The following is a 23,348-nucleotide window of genomic DNA, read 5'->3' as shown; positions in this document are numbered from 1 at the left end:
CCCGCAACCCCTCTTTTTACGCTGCTGCTACTCTGTTTATCATATATGCATAGTCACTTTAACTATACACTCATGTACATACTACCTCAATTGGGCCGACCAACCAGTGCTCCCGCACATTGGCCACCCTCCAATCCTCTCCCTCACTAACGTTAAGTACCAGCTGTCCGAGCAGCTCACAGATCACTGCATCTGTAAATAGCCCATCCAACTACCTCATCCCCATACTGCATTTATTTATTTTGCACCCCAGTATCTCTACTTGCACATTCATCTTCTGCACATCTATCACTCCAGTGTTTAAAACCTCTTGCGTCGAGCCATCGCGGATCCGGGATCGTGAATACAGCCTCAAGCTGATTACCATAACGCAACGTTAACTATTCATGAAAATCGCAAATGAAATAAATATGCTAGCTCTCAAGCTTAGCCTTTTGTTAACAACACTATCTCAGATTTTCAAAAATATGCTTCTCAACCATAGCAAAACAAGCATTTGTGTAACAGCATTTAGCATAGCATTTAGCGTTAGCATTCAGCAGGCAACATTTTCACAAAAACCAGAAAACCATTCAAATAAAATAATTTACCTTTGAAGAACTTCGGATGTTTTCAATTAGGAGACTCAGTTAGATAGCAAATGTTCAGTTTTTCCTGAAATATTATTTGTGCAGGAGAAATCGGTCCATTTTCTGCGTCATGTTTGGCTACCAAAAAAAAATGAAAATACATTCATCCACATTAATGTCTTCCACATTAACATTCATCCACATTAATGTCTTCCACATTAACTCCATAATATTGATGGAAACATGTAAACCTTGTTTAGAATCAATCCTCAAGGTGTTTTTCACATATCTCTTCATGATATATCATTTCTGGAAGTCTCCTCTCTGTCTCAATCACATGGATGAATGCGAGCAGCTTGGAGATTACGCAACAATTTCAACAAAGGACACCGGGCGGACCCCTGGTAAATGTAGTCTCTTATGGCCAATCTTCCAATGATATGCCTACAATTACGTCACAATGCTGCAGACAACTTGGAGAAACGATAGAAAGGGCAGGCTAATTCGTGGCACTTTCACTGCAATATAAGGAGACAATGAAAAACAGAGCGTCAAAAATCCTGCTCATTTCCTGTTTGACGTTTCATCTTGGTTTCGCCTATAGCATCAGTTCTGGGGCACTCACAGATAATATCTTTGCAGTTCTGGAAACGGTAGAGTGTTTTCTTTCCAAAGCTGCCAATTATATGCATAGTCGAGCATCTTTTCGTGACAAAATATTGCGCTTAAAACGGGCACGTTTTTTAAATCCAATAATGACATAGCGCCCCCATAGGTTGAAGAGGTTATTAATTGCTATTGTAATTATTTCGCCACTATGCCCAATTATCCCTTATCCGACCTCATTTGCACACACTGTATATGGACTTTTTCAATTGTATTATTGACTGTATGTTTGTTTATTCCATGTGTAACTGTTTGTGTTACTTTGCTTTATCTTGGCCAGGTCGCAGTTGTAAATGAGAACTTGTTCTCAATTAGCCTACCTGGTTAAATAAAGGTGAAATACATAAAAACAAGTAGGCATGCTTTAAGCTCATGAAGTGAGCGCTATTAGAGCATCCAACATTTGGGAACCGCGCTCCAGTGAAATTGGGCATGCTCCGTTCACATATTCTGATCAGAACTAGATTTACTGTTCGTCAATATAGGCCTCGTGCATATACACATTTTCAGGATCTACATGATTTAACCACAAGATGGCACAGTCACGCAATAATTGACCCAATGAGTATGACTGGACATCCCTCTATAGATGACTAGAGAAAATAGATAGGCTTTTTCTGTTGGCCCTAAAGTATTAAAACCGTGATTAGTCCACGTGGAATTACCTTCAGCGAATGCATTTGTAATTGCACTGACTTGTTTAATTTATTACTGCTAATTTGTACCATTCAATTACAAACCAGTAACATAACTATCTACCGAGGAGTGTAGTGTGTCGTTATCTACCGAGGAGTGTGTAGTTACAGGTATAAGGGCAATTTAGTTGCGCGCATCTGCAGGCTACAAGAAGAATGTGATATTGTTGCAATAGTTCACCTGCTGGGCGCGCTCGATTAAACTGCTTTGCTTGCCGGGTCCCAAAACGTTCCCAAAGAACTACTGAGAACTGTCTATCCGCACGCTTGGCGACCTAAATTAACCGCGTCCATGGAAAGGGGACTGCGAGGAGGCCCCGCCCAATTGTTTTCCATTGGTTGATTTACAATATTTTACTCTTGTCCTATGATCTGATTGGAGGTGGAACCAATCCCCGGCTGTCATTTGAGGCTGGATGGGCTTTTCTGCAATAAATCAACATGTTAAGAAGGAGAAAAAAAAAGTTTAGGCCATTTCCCAGCGTATGGTTGGTTTCACTGATTGTTGCGCCTTTAGAAATATACCTCGCTGTGTGAGCCACTGGGCTGAATCGGAGACAAGACTACAAGAGGCGTCACAACTGCCGAGACCGCGCGCTTCTGAGCTGGGTTGAAGAATAAGGAGCAAGTTGCCAGCAGTAGACTACACAACGCGAGTTCTGCGAATCTATTCGCTGCTGGGGCCAGGTATGTTTGTCAGTTTCTAAGGATAAGGATTGCGTCGCTGATATCAAGGTTGAGGATGTAGAACAGGTGCGCGGAACTAAACTGGGACCTGGCTAATTTTGGAAAAATAATTGTAGGCTATATTCGGGCAACAGTTGTTTGTGCTCAATTCAACGATGTAGTAGTTCGAGGATATGTTGTTCATCAAATTGATACATCGACTCTGTCTCAAGTGGAGTTTAGGCTATGTGAGTAGCGTATCATAGGCTCAACTACGGATCAGTACAGCATTTACTTATTGGCTATTGTGCACAATGGACTATTAGACAACTGTTTCAGACCGATTCACTGAAAGTTACGTAGGTTACTGATTCAGAAGTAAGAGCTTTATTGCCCAACCACTCAAGAATTTAGCGCGAGTTAGAACCCAAGGTACCCCGCGATTGATCTCGCCCCCTGCGATAACACTGACGCAGATACTCGTGCGCTACAGTCTATTGAATTGCAGACACTCGGGTGACGTTCCAGTCATTCAATGTACGAGCTGTTCATACGGATAATGCTTTGAAATGACAGTTGCTCAAGGAATGGATTACAACCACAGTGAGCAGATTGTCTCATCTCGGTGCAAAAATAATATTTTGAGTGATAGCGTTTTAGGAGAATAGCTGCTTGTCTCGTCTCTCAAACAGCCAGTGTCTGGGACTCTCAAGGATTACACGAGGGGTTAAACATGTCCAAAACGCTGAAGAAGAAGAAGCACTGGTCAGGCAAAGTCCAGGAGTGCGCTGTGTCATGGGGGAACGCCGGTGAGTTCGGCTCGGTTGTGGAGGTACTAGGGGGAGCGGAGCTAGGCTACTTCCCGAACCTGGGACAGGTGATTACCGAGGCGATGGTCTGTCACGTCGGGAGGTTACCGAACAGCGGGGACGTGCTTCTGGAGGTGAACGGCACTCCTGTCAGTGGCCTGACCAACCGAGACACCCTTGCTGTCATCCGCCACTTTCGGGAGCCCATCCGTATCAAGACCGTCAAACCAGGTATGTCAAGTGTTTGTGCTCTTAAGGTTGAGGTTTTTGTAGCCTGCTATACTTTCCAATGTTAGGTATTTTCTCATGAGACGTCAGTTTCATACTATGGCATACTGAATTCATAATCTAAGCGTGGTCCTGGTCTGAGAAAAGGCAGGGGACATGGGTTATCATACAAAACCAAATGGATTCCACAGGTCACATACATGAGCACTGCAGTGACAACATGCGTTCTATTTAATCCTGACCCCTTATAGTCACCCACATAATTCCCAGAAGCCTCTCTTAATGTCACTCACTCCCTCTCTGTGCTGTGCTTTAGGTGTAGGCCTTATGTGCCATGGGCAGTGAATGGCCTGGGTCACGGCTGTGAGGTTGACTGGGCTCAGAAACACAGCACACTGATGTCTGTGGTTGGAGTGGCATAAATAAGACAAGCTTGTAGATGGCTGCATCATTGCAGCTGAGACCCAGGCCCCCTGGGGTAGTGAGAGGATCAGGTGTGTGGGGGGGTTGTGGATTGTGACAGTCTCTGACTCGCCCATGACGACTTATGCCAGTGCCTCCAAGCTAATAATAAAATTGAACTACAGCAGGGGATTTATAAGCTGCTATAGAATAGTGGTGCTAAGAGTTTTGTAGTTCAACATAACTTGTACATTCCTTTAGCTTGAATCGGCTCTATCAAATCTGAGTGTAATATAATCCTTTGTTTTGGATAGACCGACGTTGTCCATCTTTCTCCCTCAACCTTCGTCTGTCCTGTTCTTGATACACAGCATCCTTGCATTCTCTTCAATAGCCTACATCTTCTCCATGTCGTGTAGTTAACTGATTTAGTCAAATCTCTTTATTCTGCTCCCTCATCTAACCTGGTTTCATGCATAGACTTGATTTTCATTCCTTTGTCATTCCATGGCGGGAGGGCCTAATGTCTGCTATAAAATAAAAAATAAAAATCCTTTCAGTTAAGACCTAGGCAACCAGGTGACGGGAGTTTGGTGGTGCCTTAACTGGGGAGAATTGGCTCATGATGATGACTGGAGCGGAATGGGTGGAATGGTATTAAATGTTTACAGGTGTTTGATGCCATTCCATTTACATCGTTCCAGACATTATGAGCTTTCCTCCCCTCCGCAGCCTCCCGTGGTGCCTTAAGTCATCTCATCTCTGCTCAGGCAATTGCAACCAGCCAGACAATGTTCTCTGTGCTCCCCATACTGTGCTGTCTTTAGTCATCCCATTTAGCAAGGCTAGCCTGCCTAAATATGCTACAGAGCTGTCTGATGAAATCATTTTGCAAGTTCTTCAAAGTAGATAAAACATACTTTCACGTACTGTCTTAATCCCACTCTCTCATTGTGTACATTCTTCTCTCAGGCAGTCTGTGTATCGAACGTAGCAGGCGTAAAAGGTATTAATCTCTGTACAATCCGTAAACAAAAGCGCTATGGATTATGGTCATTGTATTTAATTACCACGGTTTCTGTGCTGAACTAGGTTGACTATTTGCTTAAAACTCCTTTCAGCCCAGCCTTCCACATGGTTCTTGACTTAATTTCTCTGGGGAATTATTTAATTTCTCACTAGAAAAAACACACTTTTTGGGCTCACCAAAAAAGCTCTGGTCAGAAGTTATGTTTTATTAGTCGTATGTACGGGATACACATGGTGTACATCGTCACACAAAATGCTTACTTGCAGGTTCCTTCTTGACAAAGCAACAACAATAAAAGATAAGAATACGAACACAAAAAGTAAATGACTCAGTAGAATAGAATACATATTTTAGCATAAGTATAATACAGTACAGCACAATTTATAGTCCAATATTTACATGTGTATGGGGAGAATGGTGGGGCAGTGTATAAACTGAGCAATATAAAAGATTGTGTAGCATGCATGTGTGCTAATGTGCAGGTGGTCAGTTCAGCAGTCTGATGTCTTGTAGATACCGACAGGCTCGGAGACAGTTTCTATCAAACCTCATGCTCCGATACCGTCTGCTCGACGGTAAGGGAGAGAACAGCTTGTGTATGGAGTCCTTGATGATGCGGTGTGCTAAGGTACCGTTTTGAGTCCGGGATGTTTGGGAGCATGGTCACTAATGTACTGGGCCATCTTCACCAGCTGCAGGAGGGCCTTGCCGTTGTGGATGGAGCTATTCCGTACCAGGCCTTGATGCAACCGGTCAGGACAATCTTGATGGTGCAGCGGTTGTATTTTGAGAGGACCTGGGCCGGCATGCCAGATTTCTTCAGCCGCCATAGGAAGTAGAGGCGCTGTTGTGCCCTTTTGACCAGAATGGTGGTGGTGGTTGTCCATGACAAGTCCTTGGTGATGTGGACACCAAGGAACTTAACTCGGGACTTGCTGTACTGCAGCCCTGTTGATGTGGATCTGGGCATGTTCCGGTGTTTTCCACAAGTATGTAGAGTAGCCAGCCCAATAGAAAAAGTAGCCAGCCAGGCGGCCCTCAATGTTTGGCGGGAGGAGCTCTATTTTGGTGGCCTCTGGTACATTCTACTGCCTTGATTCCATCAGGACTGCACAGTGACATGATTGAAAACTTTATCAAGTTCATCTCCCAGAATCCAAACATTTTGTGGTACTGTGTAGAAGGACACTACCTTAAGTGACTTCAAGTGCATGAATTCAGTGTAGTGTTAGTAGTTCTGAATATTTTATTGTCCTGTATGTTTATGACTATTGTCTAAGAACATTAAACCTTTAGATTAGATGTATTTTAAAGTTTTACTGCAAGATATGGATGGCCACTGTTGAAATTATGCATTTAATTCAAACAAAAACATTACAAATAACCTACATTATCTTGAAATAAATGGAAAGGTTTTTTCAAGTTCACTGTCAATTAAAAAATAAAATAGAACATCCACATTTTCTAAGTCCACAACAATGCTTAAACCACATCAGGAGACTAATTTATGAGGTCAATTCAAGTGTGAGGCTAATCACATGTGCAATAAAAAAAAACAATGATGGAGTGAGCAGAAACTGGTGGACACATGCACAGATGGGGCAGTCTTGCCGCTGAAGGTTACAGGAAATATAATCAGTGTTGCATTCTGCTCATGTCTTATGATAAACTTGGGCTTGATACATTTAGATGGTTCCCTACTAAGGTAAAAAGATTTTTTTGTTTAATTGTTGAATTCCATTTTACTTTTTGGATTCTGTGAGGGCCCTAATTATTATTTGTACCAGAATGAGGCTCTCTAATGCTAATATTGTTCCTGCAGTGATCTTCATTGAATGTTTTCATAATTTATCTCCATATGGTTGTCAAAAAGCCTAGGCCTACCAGTAGTTTATGCAAATTAGGGAGCCAAATGAACGTCTCTCTCACCGTTGCGATTCGGTAGGCAACACTGACTGACGAGACAAGGCACTCATTTTAGCACCACTGTCTGGCAAGCCGGACATCCTAGAAAATCCTTTGGTTTACTTGTCCCAATGCGATACCATGGACATAACCACATTGCATGATTTAGGAATGGCAAAGGGATTTAAGAGATCAACTTTATTGTCAGTTCGACACCTTTTTATAAACTAGACAACACATGGTGTTCAGTTGTCAATCAATCAATGTACAGTAAATAACCTACTATGTGCCAAAACGCCATGTGGCTTGCTATACGAAAGAAAATAGATTAATGTGTCAGAACAATAATTTGACTAAATTGTTGATTTTGACACATTGTGACCACTTATAGTACATTACATGGGACATTGCAAATTCACTAGCATCATGCTCTCTCCCACCATGTAAAAAAAAAATTAGACCGCAACCAATCACGGCACACAAACTGTACCGGGTCATGCTTTGTGACTGACAGGTGCCTGTCCTATCAATAAATATCTAGAAGTTGTATACTGTTCATTCTTGCGAGATGCGGACTAGCAAATTGAAACTTTTTTTAAATGAACAGTAGCCTATGAGGTGGAAAATTAGCTGGTTTTAAATGGTCTGGAACTGATAGCCTACAGCCTGCGCGAATGGGAAAACACCATGTTCCCTCTGCTTCCTGACGTCAACAATCAACTCCTTTGTTTTGCTGATGTTGCGGGAGAGATTGTTCTCATGACACCACAATGCCAGTTTTCGCCCCAAACATAACACTTTTTATTGAGGACAAAAAGTTTTATTGCGTGGTATCCAATGGTTAGTAGTTACTATCTTGTCTCATCGCTACAACTCTCATACGGGCTCGGGAGAGTAAGGTCGAAAGCAATGCGTCCTCCGAAACACAACCCTTTGGCACTGGGACAATGGTGATTTCCTTTAAAGCAGGTGGGGACTACAGAGACACCTGGGACAAAGACTGGCTGAAGACTCCTGCTAGCTGGTCAACGCACACTCTGAGGACGTGGCCAGGGATGCCTTCTATGCCAACCACTTTGTGATTATTCACACTTTTTTTTGTAGGGCACTATGTAAGGATTAGGCTGCCATCTGGGATGCCGCCATGGTCTGAGTGAAGGAGCATTTTGAAGTAACACTTAGCTGGAGGTGGTTAATGGTGCCAGAGCGGAGCCAGCCCTGCAGCCTTGAAGTGAGTCCAAGTCTAATGCATTCAATCACATCCTTAAATCTCCAATCTGCTGTGCTGGTGTTACTACTGTAATCCATAGTCCTGAGAGGCCAGGGTAGACCTATAAGGCTATAGGCTACAATCAACAGGTGTTTGCTTCAGGGGCTGTCATTCTGTAGTGTGGTGAGTGGTAACCATGGCAACACAGTCCATTTGTTGGCAGGCAGTATGTAACGAGACACCTGAAACTTAAGTGTTCTCTAATGGCAGGTGAGTTGTCGTGGTTCCTCTAGGTTTCTTCCTAGGTTTCTGCCTTTCTAGCCACAGTGCTTCTACATCTAGCTGTTTGGGGTTTTAGGCTGGGTATCTGTATAGTACTTTGTGACATCGGCTGATGTAAAAAGAGCTTTATAAATGCATTTGATGGATTGCATGTCTTTGTGCCTACAATGAGTGACTGCAGTATTGCACAGAGGATTTCGATATACTCAATCTCTGATTTTGATTTTAAATGTTCTGTAGTTAGAAACGGATTAGATTAGTATTCTTTAAACACTTTTGTTTAAATATAATTTGATCTCTGAGAAATTAGGCTAATTGATTTCACCCAAATTGGCCATATTTTTATTTATTTATAGGGTTCATATAATTGTCAATAAATATAGTAATTAACATTAAATTTGGACCTTAATTCTTCCTAACAATGGGTAAGACTTGAGGAATCCAACAAAATGATCCATAGCCACCCGTGGACCTCCCACACCAACAAACAGTATTCAGTATCAGTTCTCAACCTTGGTAGAAGACTACCTTGAAGCAAGGGTACGCTGTAGAAGGATATGGTAGGGTGTTTAGATCCCCTGTGAAGCTTAGATAATGGAGTGGGTGTGCCATTGATTACTGATGTTGTCTTCAGTGACCTGTTCTGTGCTTGTTGTGGCCTCGTTAGGCTCTAGTTAATGGATAGCATTTTAGTCGCCCTCAGCTCGCCCTGCTAAGGTAGAATGGCAACATAGCACTCAGTTTTTAGGCCGGGGAAATCCCTAATACAGTAAATGTAGGTGGTCTGGAAATGTGTATTTTTGTACAACAAATTGAGACAAAGTGGGCAATAAAAGTAAATTGTATGCACTGTTTTAATGTCTTCTGTCCATTTAAAAGAAATAAGTTATGGAATCTGCTGGTTACCTCAGATTGAAGTGGGCTAGAAAGCTGTTTATTTATCTTAGTATTTTACAGTTAGGCACGTGTATTAAACAGCACTGTCTTGATATGATAGAACTGTTAATGAGAACCAATTCACACTGGTTTTACCATCTCCTGCCTTGCAGAGTACTGCTGCAGCATATGGTGTTTTAATGTGGTCTGTCTCGCAGTGCTACAGTTTTATGATATTTGTATTTTATTAGGATCCCCATTAGCTGTTGCAAAAGCAGCAGCTATTCTTCCTGGGATCCACACAACATGCCATAATACAGAACATTAATAGACAAGGATAGAACTACATCAAATGTGGGTTGCTGTTTTAACTAGCTGAAGGTATCTACCAACAACCTCTATAGCTTCTGTCCAATGCTCTTATGAACACATTTCTGCATTGTTGGACAAAGTTGTCTCTCTGAATTCTAAGCGATATTCTCTGTACACTGGAAAGAAATTCCTTTTTCACCAAACATTTCAGCATGTGTTTTTGGGTAGAACGGTACCCCAGCCCACACAATTTCACTGAACTAGACCACCACTACCAGAAAAAGTTGCAATAAACTACACTTACAAATCAAATTGTATTTCTCACATGCGCCAAATACAACAGGTGTAGACCTTACAGTGAAATGCTTACTTACAAGCCTTTAACCAACAATGCAGTTTAAGAAAAATAACTAAAGTAGAAAATAAAAGTATCATAATTAAAGAGCAGCAGTAAAATAACAGTAGTGAGGCTATATACAGGGGGTACTGGTACAGAGTCAATGTGCGGGGACACTGAAAGTGACTATGCATAGAGAAGAGTAGCAGCAGTGTAAGAGGGGTCTGGGTAGCCCTTTGATTAGCTGTTCAGGAGTCTTATGGCTTAGGGTTAGAAGTTTAGAAGCTACCTGGACCTAGAATTGGCACTCTGGTACCGCTTGCCATGCGGTAGCTGAGAGAACAGTCTATGACTAGGGTGCCTGGAGTTGCACTACCCTCTAGTGCCTTGCGGTTGGAGGCCGAGCAGTTGCCATACCAGGCAGTGATGCAACCAGTCCGGATGCTCTCCATAATGCAAACTTGATCATGGTGTTGGAGTCGTGCATGGTCATGCGTGAACAGAGTACAGGAGGGGACTGAGCACACATCCCTGAGGTGCCCCCCTGTGTTGAGGATCAGTGTGGTGGATGTGTTGTTTACCTACCATTACCACCTGGGGGCGGTCCGTCAGGGTGTCCAGTATACAGAAGGTCCAACTCTGTAAATGACTAGTGTTGGTTTCCTCATAAATGTGTGTTGTGGAACACTGACAGCAACTGCATTACATGTCTTCCATCCCTTTTCCCCCCCCTTTTCTCTCCAGCTATAATCAACTGTGTTCCCCACATGCCACAACGGTCCCTGAGAAAATCTAATAAGTGTTCTTTCTCTATCGCTTGCTCTTTTTTTTTTCAGGTAAAAACTCATATTTAAAGAATGTCCCATGGCGGAGCTGGGAGAAGCCAGCTGTGTACAATTAATTTTTTGACACTGTCAATCTGAGAGGGGAGGGGCATAGCCTTGCCTCGGGTGGTGCCTTTCACAGTGCCCTACCCAGAACAGAAGCGAGGCAGAGGTCACAACGTTCTACTTCTGTCATGCATGGAGCAGAGGGGCTCAATCAATGACAACTGACCTGTCACATAGAGGGGGGGGGGGCTTATCTCTAAACCCTGTTGACTTGTGACAACATTCTGATGATTTATAGCTCATCATGTTTATAGACCATGGATTGCAATTGTTAAAGGAATTTTCATGGCATTGTTAGATTTTCCCTGGCCTGCTTATAAGGGAAATAAGCCTCCCCAACTTCCTTTCATTGGTTACACACTGCATTCAAAATACAGATAGAACACCTTGAGTTCTCTTGTCTTTGTTTGTGTGTGTGCGTGAGACAGCAAATCACAGACCTGACCCCAACCCTATCACCCTCTATCCCCCCCGCCAGCAAGGCCGTCAGTGGGGAAGGAGTGGAAGAGGGAGGGAGTGAGCGGATGGTTGTGCTGAGGCCCCAGACAGAAGCAGCTGCTGTGAATACTAAAGTGTCTGTCTTCTCCTCTCTGCCTCTAACCCCTGGCACGGCCCACTCCTGCAGCAGCTCTCACTCAGCACTAAGGTGGTTATATGGGCTGACTTCCAGATTATCTTTATTGCAATTGCTTTCCCAGGTTCACTATATTGCAGTTAAGCTTTGCAGATGATCAGTTCTCACAATGCCTAGAGAAATGCTTAACTTCACAAACATCTCCGAAGATGGCTTAAACTTTTTTTAAACAATCTCCAGAGATCTGATTTGCAGCACCACCCCTCTCCCACTCCTTTGTTCCCACACTGCGGAGCGTGAGGGAGACACAAACACTCTACTCCTCCTGTCTTCCCGAGAGAGGGGTTGAGGGAACCAGGGAAGACTTCAAGAGGTGGTGCCAGTCTCTGTTTGGCCAACACTTGTCTATCCCATCACAGCTGTGAGTGTTTGAAATGAGTTGCACTGCTGCCTGTTTGTCTGACAGAGAGCGTACTCTTAATAATGACTAGTGACGACCCGCCAACTGGAGAGTGCCTGGCGCTGGTTATTTATCCCTGTTTTATTGTTGTGGTTCTGTCTGTCATGGCCGAGACAGTCTGCCTGGTAATGAATACGGCCTGCAACAATGATGACTGATCTCTTCTCATTGCGTCATTATCGGTGTGCTGCTTTCACTCCTGCACCGTCCTCTGACAGTGGCGGTGGTGTTGTCGGCGGTGGTGTTGTCGTCGGCGGTGTCGTCGTCGGTGGTGGAGGCTGCTGAGGGAAGGACGGAATGGCATCAAACACATGGAACCCATTTTTGACATATTTCATACGATTCCGCTCCAGCCATTACCACGGACCATTCCTCCCCATCTAAGGTGCCACCAACCTCCTGTGGTCTCTAAGTACATAGTTACCTGTGGAAGTGCTGTTCAATTCAGTGGTGTACCACCAGGCAGAGACATCATGGCTATTGTTTATTCCCCTAGAGATAAGATGTTGTCAGTATAAATAACATCACGCTCTAGTGTTGCACAGTATACTGGAACGTTGGTACTTAAAATTAAAAACGGTTTGGTACTAGAATTTTACTTTCGTCACTTCTGTCAAATGTGTATCATGTGATTGAGAGGATAAAGTCTGTATCAGCTCAGTCCCTTCCAGCACAAAGTGCCTGTGTCACTTACTCATTCATTGTTGTAGCTGTTTGGGCTCCAGTAGCTCCCCAGTCCGCACAGAAGTTGAACACTTGACGAATGCAACAAAGCATGTAGAAATTGAAACTGTTTGCAAACAATGTTTGATACCATTCCATTGATTCCATTCCAGCCATTACAATGAGCCCATCCTCCTCCTATAGCTCATCCCACCAGCCGCCTCTGATGTCTGTATGGGCTACAACACTTTTACAATGCAAGATGAAACCGGAAGCTTCCAGCTTTAATTTTAGGCTAACGTGCCTTGGTAGCTTGGAGCTAAATTCACTACCCAAGTAATTCAAAAAATATGCAAACCATAATGCAAAATATGCAGATTTATCTAAGCTGACGGTCACAACTTTATTAATTCACTTAGTTTTTGGTGACGAAGGATACCAACTTCTTCGTTCTCTTTTGCCTCAAGGCTGGTTTCCACTAGATTCTATTGGGGGGTGGGAATCTGTAACCAACAGATGCATATCTGTATTCCCAGTTGTGAAATCCATAGATTAGGGCCTTATTTCAATTGAATGATTTCCTCATATGAAATGTAACATACTTTTTGGGGGGGAAATTGTTGCATGTTTTTAAACGTTTTAGTGCAGAATTAATCAAATAAGTGTCTCCATTCAAGTCAATGATGACATAATCAGTGGACTGGCAGCCATTGTGAGTGTAGCTGTAGGAGCTTTGAAGGAAATAAAAGCATCAAGTGTACCCACCAATATGTGCTATGATTTGAGTCAACTCAACTGACATTACAAAAAATACATGTGCCAAACACATGCTGTCACAAGGAATATTAACCCCCAGCTTAACGCTAAAGTGTACGAGTCAATGGCCTGAGAATATAATGCAGCTGTTCAGGCAATGCATCTTGGGACAGATAAGTAGTCACCTTTCTCTCCCTTCAGCCTTAAATGAACAAATGCTGTCTGTCATTCCCCTGTGCAGCATAATGATCCCTGTCACGGACACACTGATAAGCAGCTAAATGCTGATGGCTTGATGGGAGATATGGAAAGGAGGGAGAGAGAAGGGAAGATTGGATGGTGTGTGCACAGGGGCGGCAGCCCTAGCCCTTGACTATGACTCTGTTCCGTTTTATTACACGAGTCATTGGAGGATCGCGTCTTCTGTACGGGGGAGTTTTGTTAAGAGCCCCGATGTTCTGTTTGAAGATTAACTCGCCTCACTTGCGTTATGGTTTTGGAAGCATAAACACTTTCATATCAGTGAGACATTTCCAAAAACAGAAGGTTAAATTGATACAAACCTTTTTTAGGTTAGTGTTCCCACACTGACATATTTCCATGTTACATCGGGTGTTTACAGAACAGGGATGGACGACAGAGGGACCACCTGTGCTAATTAGCGTTCTAGCATGCTCCAACACCTGTTTGAAATGGAAGAAGGCCGCCAGAAATGTTGTCACTGAAAAATACTGTTGGCTTTGTGATAAAGCAGGAAAAAAGTGTATATATTTTGCATTTGTAAAATGATTTTGAACTGACATGAAAGTAAATGTCTGTTTCTGAAACCATATTGTAGTTTGAGAATATATTCACGTTTTAGATGGGAGGTTTTGTCTGACAGTCAAAAGTCTGCCTCTGAAAATAACAATGTCCTTGGGCCTTAAGGAGTAATGGTAAGCTCTTTAAGAGTACAGCTTGGGAAGACCTGCATGGAAAGAGGAGTAGATGACTGGAAGGAGCCTATTGGCCAATTTGGCCTGACTACAAGATGCCATTGTACAATGAAGAGGCACCGAGGGGCAAGGGGAGGAGTGGAAGCTGGCATCTCTGCCCACAATCTCCTGAACAGAACATTTTCTGCTGAAGAGATGCAGAGATTAAAGGGATCAGAAATGCAAATAAACAAAGTGAAGTATGTAGAGCGAGAGGCTGTGACTAAGATTGGTGTTGCTTGTCTGTTTGTACACTGTGTGTGGTACTAGTGTCTGTGCCTCCTGTGTTACAAGAAGACCTGTTATTATTCCTTCCTAGCCTGAGTAACTCTCCCCTCCGCTCGACACTCCACCGCTAGAGAACAGGCAGTTGGCTTTTTGGAATCTTTGTCTGCAATTAACTCTGTCTTCCTTGTGGGCTGCCAGTGTGTCCACGTGCTTAAGAATGAGAAACTGGGATTGTTTCTTCAGTTCTAGTGGCCTTTTGAGAAGTGCAATCAGAACGATGGGATTTGTTGCTTTATTCCTGCAGGCTGGGGTTTGATGTTGAGGTAATTGATTCTCATTCCCTCTGTAATCATTCAGATATCCAAAAATGTTCCTTAGTTACCACTCTGTTCTATGGCAACACTGGTGTTTGGCCCTGCTGATTGTATTTTTACAGCACGTTTGTTTATTATTTGTCCTTTTTCCCTGTTTTTTTCCCACCTTTTATTTAACCAGGTAGGCTAGTTGAAAACAAGTTCTCATTTACAACTGCGACCTGGCCAAGATGAAGCATAGCAGTGTGAACAGACAACCGAGTTACACATGGAGTAAACAATTAACAAGTCAATAACACAGTAGAAAAAGAGTCTATATACATTGTGTGCAAAAGGCATGAGGAGGTAGGTGAATAATGACAATTTTGCAGATTAACACTGGAGTGATAAATGATCACATGGTCATGTACAGGTAGAGATATTGGTGTGCAAAAGAGCAGAAAAATAAATGAATAAAAACAGTATGGGGATGAGGTAGGTAAAATTGGGTGGGCTATTTATCGATGGACTATGTACAGCTGCAGCGACCGGCTAGCTGATCAGATAGCAGATGTTTGAAGTTGGTGAGGGAGATAAGTATCCAACTTCAGATGATTTTTGCAATTTGTTCCAGTCACAGGCAGGAGAGAACTGGAAGGAAAGGCTGCCAAATGAGGTGTTGGCTTTAGGGATGATCAGTGAGATACACCTGCTGGAGTGCGTGCTACGGATGGGTGTTGGCATCGTGACCAGTGAACTGAGATAAGGCGGAGCTTTACCTAGCATGGACTTGTAGATGACCTGGAGCCAGTGGGTCTGGCGACGAATATGTAGCGAGGGCCAGCCGACTAGAGCATACAGGTCGCAGTGGTGGGTGGTATAAGGTGCTTTAGTAACAACACGGATGGCACTGTGATAAACTGCATCCAGTTTGCTGAGTAGAGTGTTGGAAGCTATTTTGTAGATGACATCGTCGAGGATCTGTAGGATGGTCAGTTTTACTAGGGTAAGTTTGGCGGCGTGAGTGAAGGAGGCTTTGTTGCGGAATAGAACTCTAGATTTCCGACTCTAGATTTGATTTTAGATTGGAGATGTTTGATAGGAGTAGAAGGAGAGTTTACAGTCTAGCCAGACACCTAGGTACTTATAGATGTCCACATATTCAAGGTCGGAACCATCCAGGGTGGTGATGCTAGTCGGGGGTGCAGGCAGTCATCAGAAAAACCAAGGTTACTGAGTCTGCCTATAATAATTTATTTTATCTTACCTTTATTTAACTAGTCAAGTCAGTTAAGAACAAATTCTTATTTACAATGACTGCCTAGGAACAGTGGGTTAACTGCCTGTTCAGGGGCAGAACGACAGATTTGTACCGTGTCAGCTCGGGGGATTGATCTTGCAACCTTCCGGTTACTAGTCCAACGCTCTAACCACTAGGCTACCCTGCCGACAGAGTCGAAGGCCTTGGCCAGGTCGATGAAGACTGCTGCACATGGACTTCAGTGTCCCAGAACTTTTTGGAGTTAAAGCTACAGGATGCAAATTTCTGCCTGAAGAAGCTGGCCTTTGCATTCCTGACTGACTGTGTGTATTGGTTCCTGACTTCCCTGAACAGTTGCATATCGCGGGGACTGTTCGATGCTATTGCAGTCCACCACAGGATGTTTTTGTGCTGATCGAGGGCAGTCTGGTCTGTAGTGAACCAAGGGCTATATCTGTTCTTAGTTCTGCATTTTTTTTGAATGGGGCATGCTTATCTAAAATGGTGAGGAAGTTACTTTTAAAGAATGACCAGGCTTCCTCAACTGATGGGAAGAGGTCAATATCCTTCCAGGATACCCGGGCCAGGTCGATTAGAAAGGCCTGCTCACAGCAGTGTTTTTAGGGAGCGTTTGACAGTGATGAGGGGTGGTCGTTTGACTGCGGATCCGTAGCGGATACAGGCAATGAGGCAGGGATCGCTGAGATCCTGGTTGAAGACAGCGGAGGTGTATTTGGAGGGCCAGTTGGTCAGGATGATGTCTATGAGGGTGCCCTTGCTTACAGAGTTAGGGTTGTACCTGGTGGGTTCTTTGATGATTTGTGTGAGATTGAGGGCATCTAGCTTAGATTGTAGGACTGCCGCGGTGTTAAGCATATCCCAGTTTAGGTCACCTAACAGAACAAACTCTGAAGCTAGATGGGGGGGGGGGGACGATCAATTTACAAATGGTGTCCAGGGCACAGCTGGGAGCTGAGGGGGGGTCGGTAGCAGGCGGCAACAGTGAGAGACTTATTTCTGGAGAGTAATTTTTTTAATTAGTAGTTCGAACTGTTTGGGTTTGGACCTGGAAAGTATGACATTACTTTGCAGGCTATCTCTGCAGTAGACTGCAACTCCTCCCCCTTTGGCAGTTCTATCTTGATGGAAAATGTTATAGTAGGGTATGGAAATCTCTGAATTTTTGGTGGCCTCCCTGAGCCAGGATTCAGACACGGCAAGGACATCAGGGTTAGCAGAGTGTGCTAAAGCAGTGAGTAAAACAAACTTAGGGAGGAGGCTTCTGATGTTGACATGCATGAAACCAAGGCTTTTTCAATCACAGAAGTCAACAAATGAGGGTGCCTGGGGACATGCAGGGCCTGGGTTTACCTCCACATCACCCGCGGAACAGAGGAGGAGTAGTATGAGGGTGCGGCTAAAGGCTATCAGAACTGGTAACCTAGAGCGTTGGGGACAAAGAATAAAAGGAGCAGATTTCTGGGCATGGTAGAATATATTCAGGGCATAATGCGCAGACAGGTGTATGGTGGGGTGCGGGTACAGCGGAGGTAAGCCCAGGTACTGGGTGATAAGAGGTTGTATCTCTGGCCATGCTGGTTGTAATGGGTGAGGTCACCGCATGTGTGGGAGGTGGGACGAAGGAGGTATCAGGGGTATGAAGAGTGGAACTAGGGGCTCCATTGTAAACTTAAGCAATGATAACTAACCTGAACAAGGCATATTGACATTTGAGAGAGACATACAGCGAGGCATACAGTAATCACAGGTGTTGATTGGGAGAGCTAGCTAAAACAGTAGGTGAGACAACAGCTAATCGGCTAGCACAACAACAGCAGGTAAAATGGTGTTGACGAGGCAGAGAGGGTCGGATTAACTACACACAGAGCCTGAGTGCGGCTGGGGCCGACAGATAAAACCTAAACAAACAGAATGTAGTACCGTGATTAATGGACAGTCCAGCATGCATCAGCTATGTAGCCAAGTGATCAGTGTCCAGGGGGCAGCGGTGGATGGGACAGGGAAGCTAGACTGGCGCGTATTATCCAGGCAAAAAAAAAATTGTCTCTGGCTGTGCAGAAGGTAAAAGCTGCTAGCAGTGGCTAACAATGACTAAATAGCTTGCAGCTGGTGAGCTTCTGGAGGTTCTTGAATGTGTTCAAAAAATTTAAAATAATAGCGATTCCGTATCACATTGGGTGAGGCAGGTTACCGGAAGGTATAATCGAATTAAAAATCAAAGAGATTGAAAGTAAATATGGGTCCAGTGAGTGGTTGGGCTGGCTGGGGATGTGGCGATTCAGACAGTTAGTAGGCCGGGGCTAAACAAGCTAGCAGTTAGCAGACCGGGGCTAAACAAACTAGCAGTTATCAAGCCGAATTGGCAAGCAAGCAGATAGCGAGGGCTAGAAAGTTAGCCTTTGGGGGACGTCGCGATGGGGTTAAGTCTGTTTATGCCTCTTCATGCGGTGACATCGATAGACCGGTTGTGGGTCCGGATATTGTAGCCCAGGAGTATGCTTCGGTGGTAGCTCAGGAGCTCTGGCTGGGCTAGCTTCAAGCTAAGTGGCTGGAAACGCTAGCCAGGAGTAGTCATCCGGGGTTGCGGTTAGCTAGTTGTGAAGATCCAGATGAAAATCTTCCGTTTGTGGTGGGAATCCGGGCATAAAAATATTAGGTCCATTATGCTCTGGTTAGAGTCGCGGTGTTCGAACTGGCGATCTTTCCGAGCTAAAGGTTAGCTGATGACCACTAGCAATAGTTTGCTGACTAGCTATTTGAAGAAATTGAACATAAATGATTCTGAGCTATTATCCACTGTAAAGAAAACACTATTGCTTTTGAATATTATTTTGACTTAAAATTTTATGTAGAGATTCAGATGATATTTGTTAGCTGGCGAGCTTCAGTTGAGGGGTTCCGGATCCTAAGTAAATATCAATACTTTAGGAAAAAAAAGCAGATCCATGCTACATTGGGTGAGGCGGCGGGTTGCAGGAGAGTATTTAGATGTTGAGGTTTAGCAAAATGTTTTAAAAGATATGCGAAGAAAAATATGTAAAAAAAATGTATGTATACAAGGGACACGACAAGACGTCTGACTGCTACGCCATCTTGGATTCAAGAGGGGGAGAGGCCAACTTTTGTCTTTGTGTTCTCTTGGGCTTGCTGCTTGCCCTTTTCTCTTCCTGGATGTGTTAGTCTCAGGCCTGGCAGGGTCATGGTGGCACATTGGTCCACTGCCCTGATAGGCCTCGCTCAATTGCCTCTGGGGTCTGTGCCAGGCTGCCAGCTCAACCCACTCAGCTGTTTGGCACTGCCACTCCACCTTGAATTTATTTGGGCCACACCAGCCTACCTTCAAATCATCCACCCACTCAGCCAGCCAGTCAGTCAGTTATTGTTCTGTGGCCACAGCTGTTGTCTGCTCCGATTTGTGCCCAGTGCCTACCATGGGAAATTTGAGGGGGGTGTATCTGATATTGCGCCCACTGAATTTAAAGTAAAGTTGTGTCTGTGTGTAGAGGGGGCAAATACAGGGGATAAGATTTAATGCACTTGAGACACATAAACTAACACTGACGTTCAGAGAAAGGAAAACTGAACACTGATTCATTATTATCAATCTCTACAGGGTACCTGGCTGGAGTCTATTTCAAATTTGAATTGTGCCCTGATGCAAGATACATTTTAAAATCCTGTCATGATATTGGATTGGCCTATCACAGTATACTATGCTCTAGATAAGTGTCCTCAACAGAATTCATGGATGCCAGAAATTTCTGCTCAGGCAACTTGGTAGGTCTTGCTTGTTTGGTCTGATCAATAAGCTGCTAAGCTGGTTAAGCCAGCATCCATAGCATGGCAACTGATCTCTATGTGAAGGACACACGCTATCTACTGTGTTTTGTAAAGTGTTTCTTTCTCATATTTCAGTGACATGTTGTCCACCATCATGAGCCTTCAGATATAAAGACTGCATGTCTATTTGGTCGGTGGGATCTTTTTTCAAAAGCACATGCATCCTCTTTATTCAGTCCACGATTGTCATTTCCCGTTCTTCACTAACAGGCACACCCCTCATCGTGAATTGCAAATTGTTTGCTCCTGATAGGAGGACGCAGCCTTGTGCGTTTATCGGATTATATAAAATGCATGGCCTCTGTGTAGCTCATGCTCAGTTGAACTTCACTAGCACCCCTCAGTACGGGGCCTCTAAGGGTCCTTTTGAGATTGGCCTTTTCAACTGGATTGGTCTTTCTAAGAAGATTAATTGTGGCTCTCTGTATTATCCCTGTGATTATGTGACTGCTGGAGTAGCCATTACCAGTAATCATTCAGTACTTTTCATGCAGGAGAAAGTGGGATCCGGATCACTGATTGCCTTGGTGTATAATGGCACAAAATGTAAACTGTTCCTCTCTCATGCACCTTTCTTCAGACCGCATCTCGTCATCTCTCCTTCACTGTGAGTATGGATCTTTCAGCTGGGTTGACCAGTCTGAATTCTCACACACCCACTGAAAACCTGTGACTGTTGACTGGACCCATGGTTGTCCCAAGAGAACCATGTTCCCTCTTGATCATTGTGTCTCTGGTCACCTTATTTCCTGAGAGCGGATTATGTCCAAGCTGAGAGAACATGCGCTAAGCAGCACCATATTAAAACTGCCTTCAATGAACTTTTATTAGCAACAATGTGTCTCAAGAAATGGGTCTGTCAGCTCCTGACGGTGAGTTCTCCCAAGGTGATTTTCAACAAGTGCTTCAAAAGGATTTTCTGTCACTGCTTTACATAAGCAGTTAAAATGTGTCCCACTCAAAGAACAAGCGCTACAGTTCTGTCTGTAGTTTTGAATTATTTAATATATCAAGTGATTTAAACATTGCATAGATATATAACATTGACATGACAAAACACAATGTTTCATAGTTCAGTGACATAAGTCGCTCCCCAATATTTGTAAAAATGTGTCTCCCTTGCATATTGTGTAAAAGACTAGGTTAATATTTGTATGAAATTTGAGTCATGTAAGGAATGCAGTTATGTAGAGTTTGATGGTGAGAACTGAACACTGTGCAGATGGGAAGCTGTACTCTCAACACGAGTGTATTGTTACCAACAGGTGTTTTTGTTCTGGCTGCCAGCTCACGTTGTTTCCATTTTGAGCTGTGAGGAGTACATGAGATCGTCTGTGTAAAAGGGGCTCCTTTAGTTTCCTTGCTGTTTGTCTTTAATCCTTAGAATAATAGTAGTTTCTACGCTGAACAAAAATATTCATTCAACAATTTCAAAGATTCTACTGAGTTACAGTTCATTTAAGGAAATCAGTCAAATGAAATGAATTATTTAGGCCTTAATCTAAGGATTTCAAATGACTGGGAATACAGATGTCTGTGACCAACAGATGCACATCTTTAAAAAAAGGTAGGGGAGTGGATCAGAAAAGTAGTCAGTATCTGGTGTGTCCACCATTTGAGTCATGCAGCGCAACACGTCTCCTTCACATAGAGTTGATCAGGCTGTTTAATGTGGAATGTTGTCCCACTCCTGGATATTGGCGGGAACTGGAACTTGCTGTCGTGCACATCGATCCAGAGCATCCGAATATATACTCAATTGGTAACAAGTCTGGTGATTATACAGGCCTTGGAAGAACTGGGACATTTTTAGCTTCCAGGAATTGTGTACAGATCTTTGCGACGTGGGGCTGTGCATTACCATGCTGAAACATGAGGTGATGCCATTCATCCGCCAGCATGACAATTGGCCTCAGCATCTCGTCACGGTATCTCTGTGCATTCAAATTGCCATCAATAAAATTAAATTGTGTTCGTTGTCTGTCGCTTATGCCCGTCCATATCATAACCCCACTGCCACCATGGGGCACTCTGTTCACAACACTGACATCCGCAAACCGCTCACCCATACCATGCCATACATGTGGTCTGCAGTTAACTAAAATGATGTTGGGAGGCAGCTTAAGGTAGAGAAATTAACATTAAATTCTCTGGCAACATCTCTGGTGGACATTCCTGCAGTCAGCATCCCGATTGCACGTTCCCTGAACTTGAGACATCTGTTGTGCGATATCCGTTGTGACACAACTGCACATTTTTAATAGCCCTTTATTGTCCCCAGCACAAAGTGCACCTGTGTAATGATCATGAGCATTTTACCATCCAACCTAGAACTGTGTGAGTAATGTTAAGTCTGAAGCTACTATTAAAGCCAAGAAGAAAAATAAATGACTGTGATAGTGGTTCCTCCTTTTAAAATTTGTGTGCTTACACTGCGGGACTTAGTGGTACCCAGCGTCATGGCTTCATTGCCACAGACTAGAGGTCGACCAATTTTTATAATTTTTCAACACCGATACTAATTTTATTGGAGGACCAACAAAAGCTGATACCAGTTAATCTGCCTTTTAAAAGCATTTTATATATATATAATAATGACAATTACAACGATACTGAATTAACACTTTTTCTTTTTTATATAAATCAATTTAGTCTCATAATGAAACATGTTCAATTTGGTTTAAATGATGCAAAAAAAGTGTTGAAAGTAAGTGCAATATGTGCCATGTAAAAAAAGAAAAGCTTAACGTTTTAAGTTCCTTGCTCAGAACATGAAAGCTGGTGGTTCCTTTTAACATGAGTCTTCAATATTCCCAGGTAAGTTTTAGGTTGTAGCTATTATAGGACTATTTCTCTCTATACCATTTGTATTTCATATACCTTTGACTATTGGCTGTTCTAATAGGCACTATAGTATAAAATACGGAATGCCCCCCCCCATTCAGCTGAAAAGGAGGCGCGGGGAATTCAAAAATATTCTTTAGAAATATTTAACTTTAACACATTAACAATTCCAATACAGCAAATGAAAGATTAACATCTTGTTAATCTACCCATCATGTCCGAGTTTTAAAATGTTTTACAGCGAAAACACAACATATATTTATGTTGGACCACCAAGTCAACAAAAAGAAAACACAGCCATTTTCCCAGCCAAAGATAGGAGTCACAAAAGCAGAATTAGAGAGAAAATGAATCCCTAACCTTTGATAATCTTAATCAGTTGACAGTCATATGACATGTTACACAATACATTTGTTTTGTTTGATAATATGCATATTTATATCCACAAATCTCGGTTTACATTGACGCCATGTTCAGAAATGCCTCCAAAATATCCGGAGTAATTAGAGAGCTACGCCAGATAACAGAAATACTCATCATAAACTTTGATGAAAGAT

At 43.2% G+C, this 23,348-nt stretch overlaps 1 pseudogene; it reads left to right on the top strand.

The window, feature by feature from the left end:
* The first annotated feature begins 2,374 nt into the window (after positions 1-2,374).
* LOC124032174 overlaps positions 2,375-23,348 on the top strand; it is a 308,194-nt pseudogene continuing 287,220 nt past the window's right edge.

Source organism: Oncorhynchus gorbuscha, linkage group LG03 (assembly GCF_021184085.1).
Source record: "Oncorhynchus gorbuscha isolate QuinsamMale2020 ecotype Even-year linkage group LG03, OgorEven_v1.0, whole genome shotgun sequence".
Classification (NCBI taxonomy): domain Eukaryota; kingdom Metazoa; phylum Chordata; class Actinopteri; order Salmoniformes; family Salmonidae; genus Oncorhynchus; species Oncorhynchus gorbuscha.
This window is presented reverse-complemented; position numbering and strand designations above follow the sequence as displayed.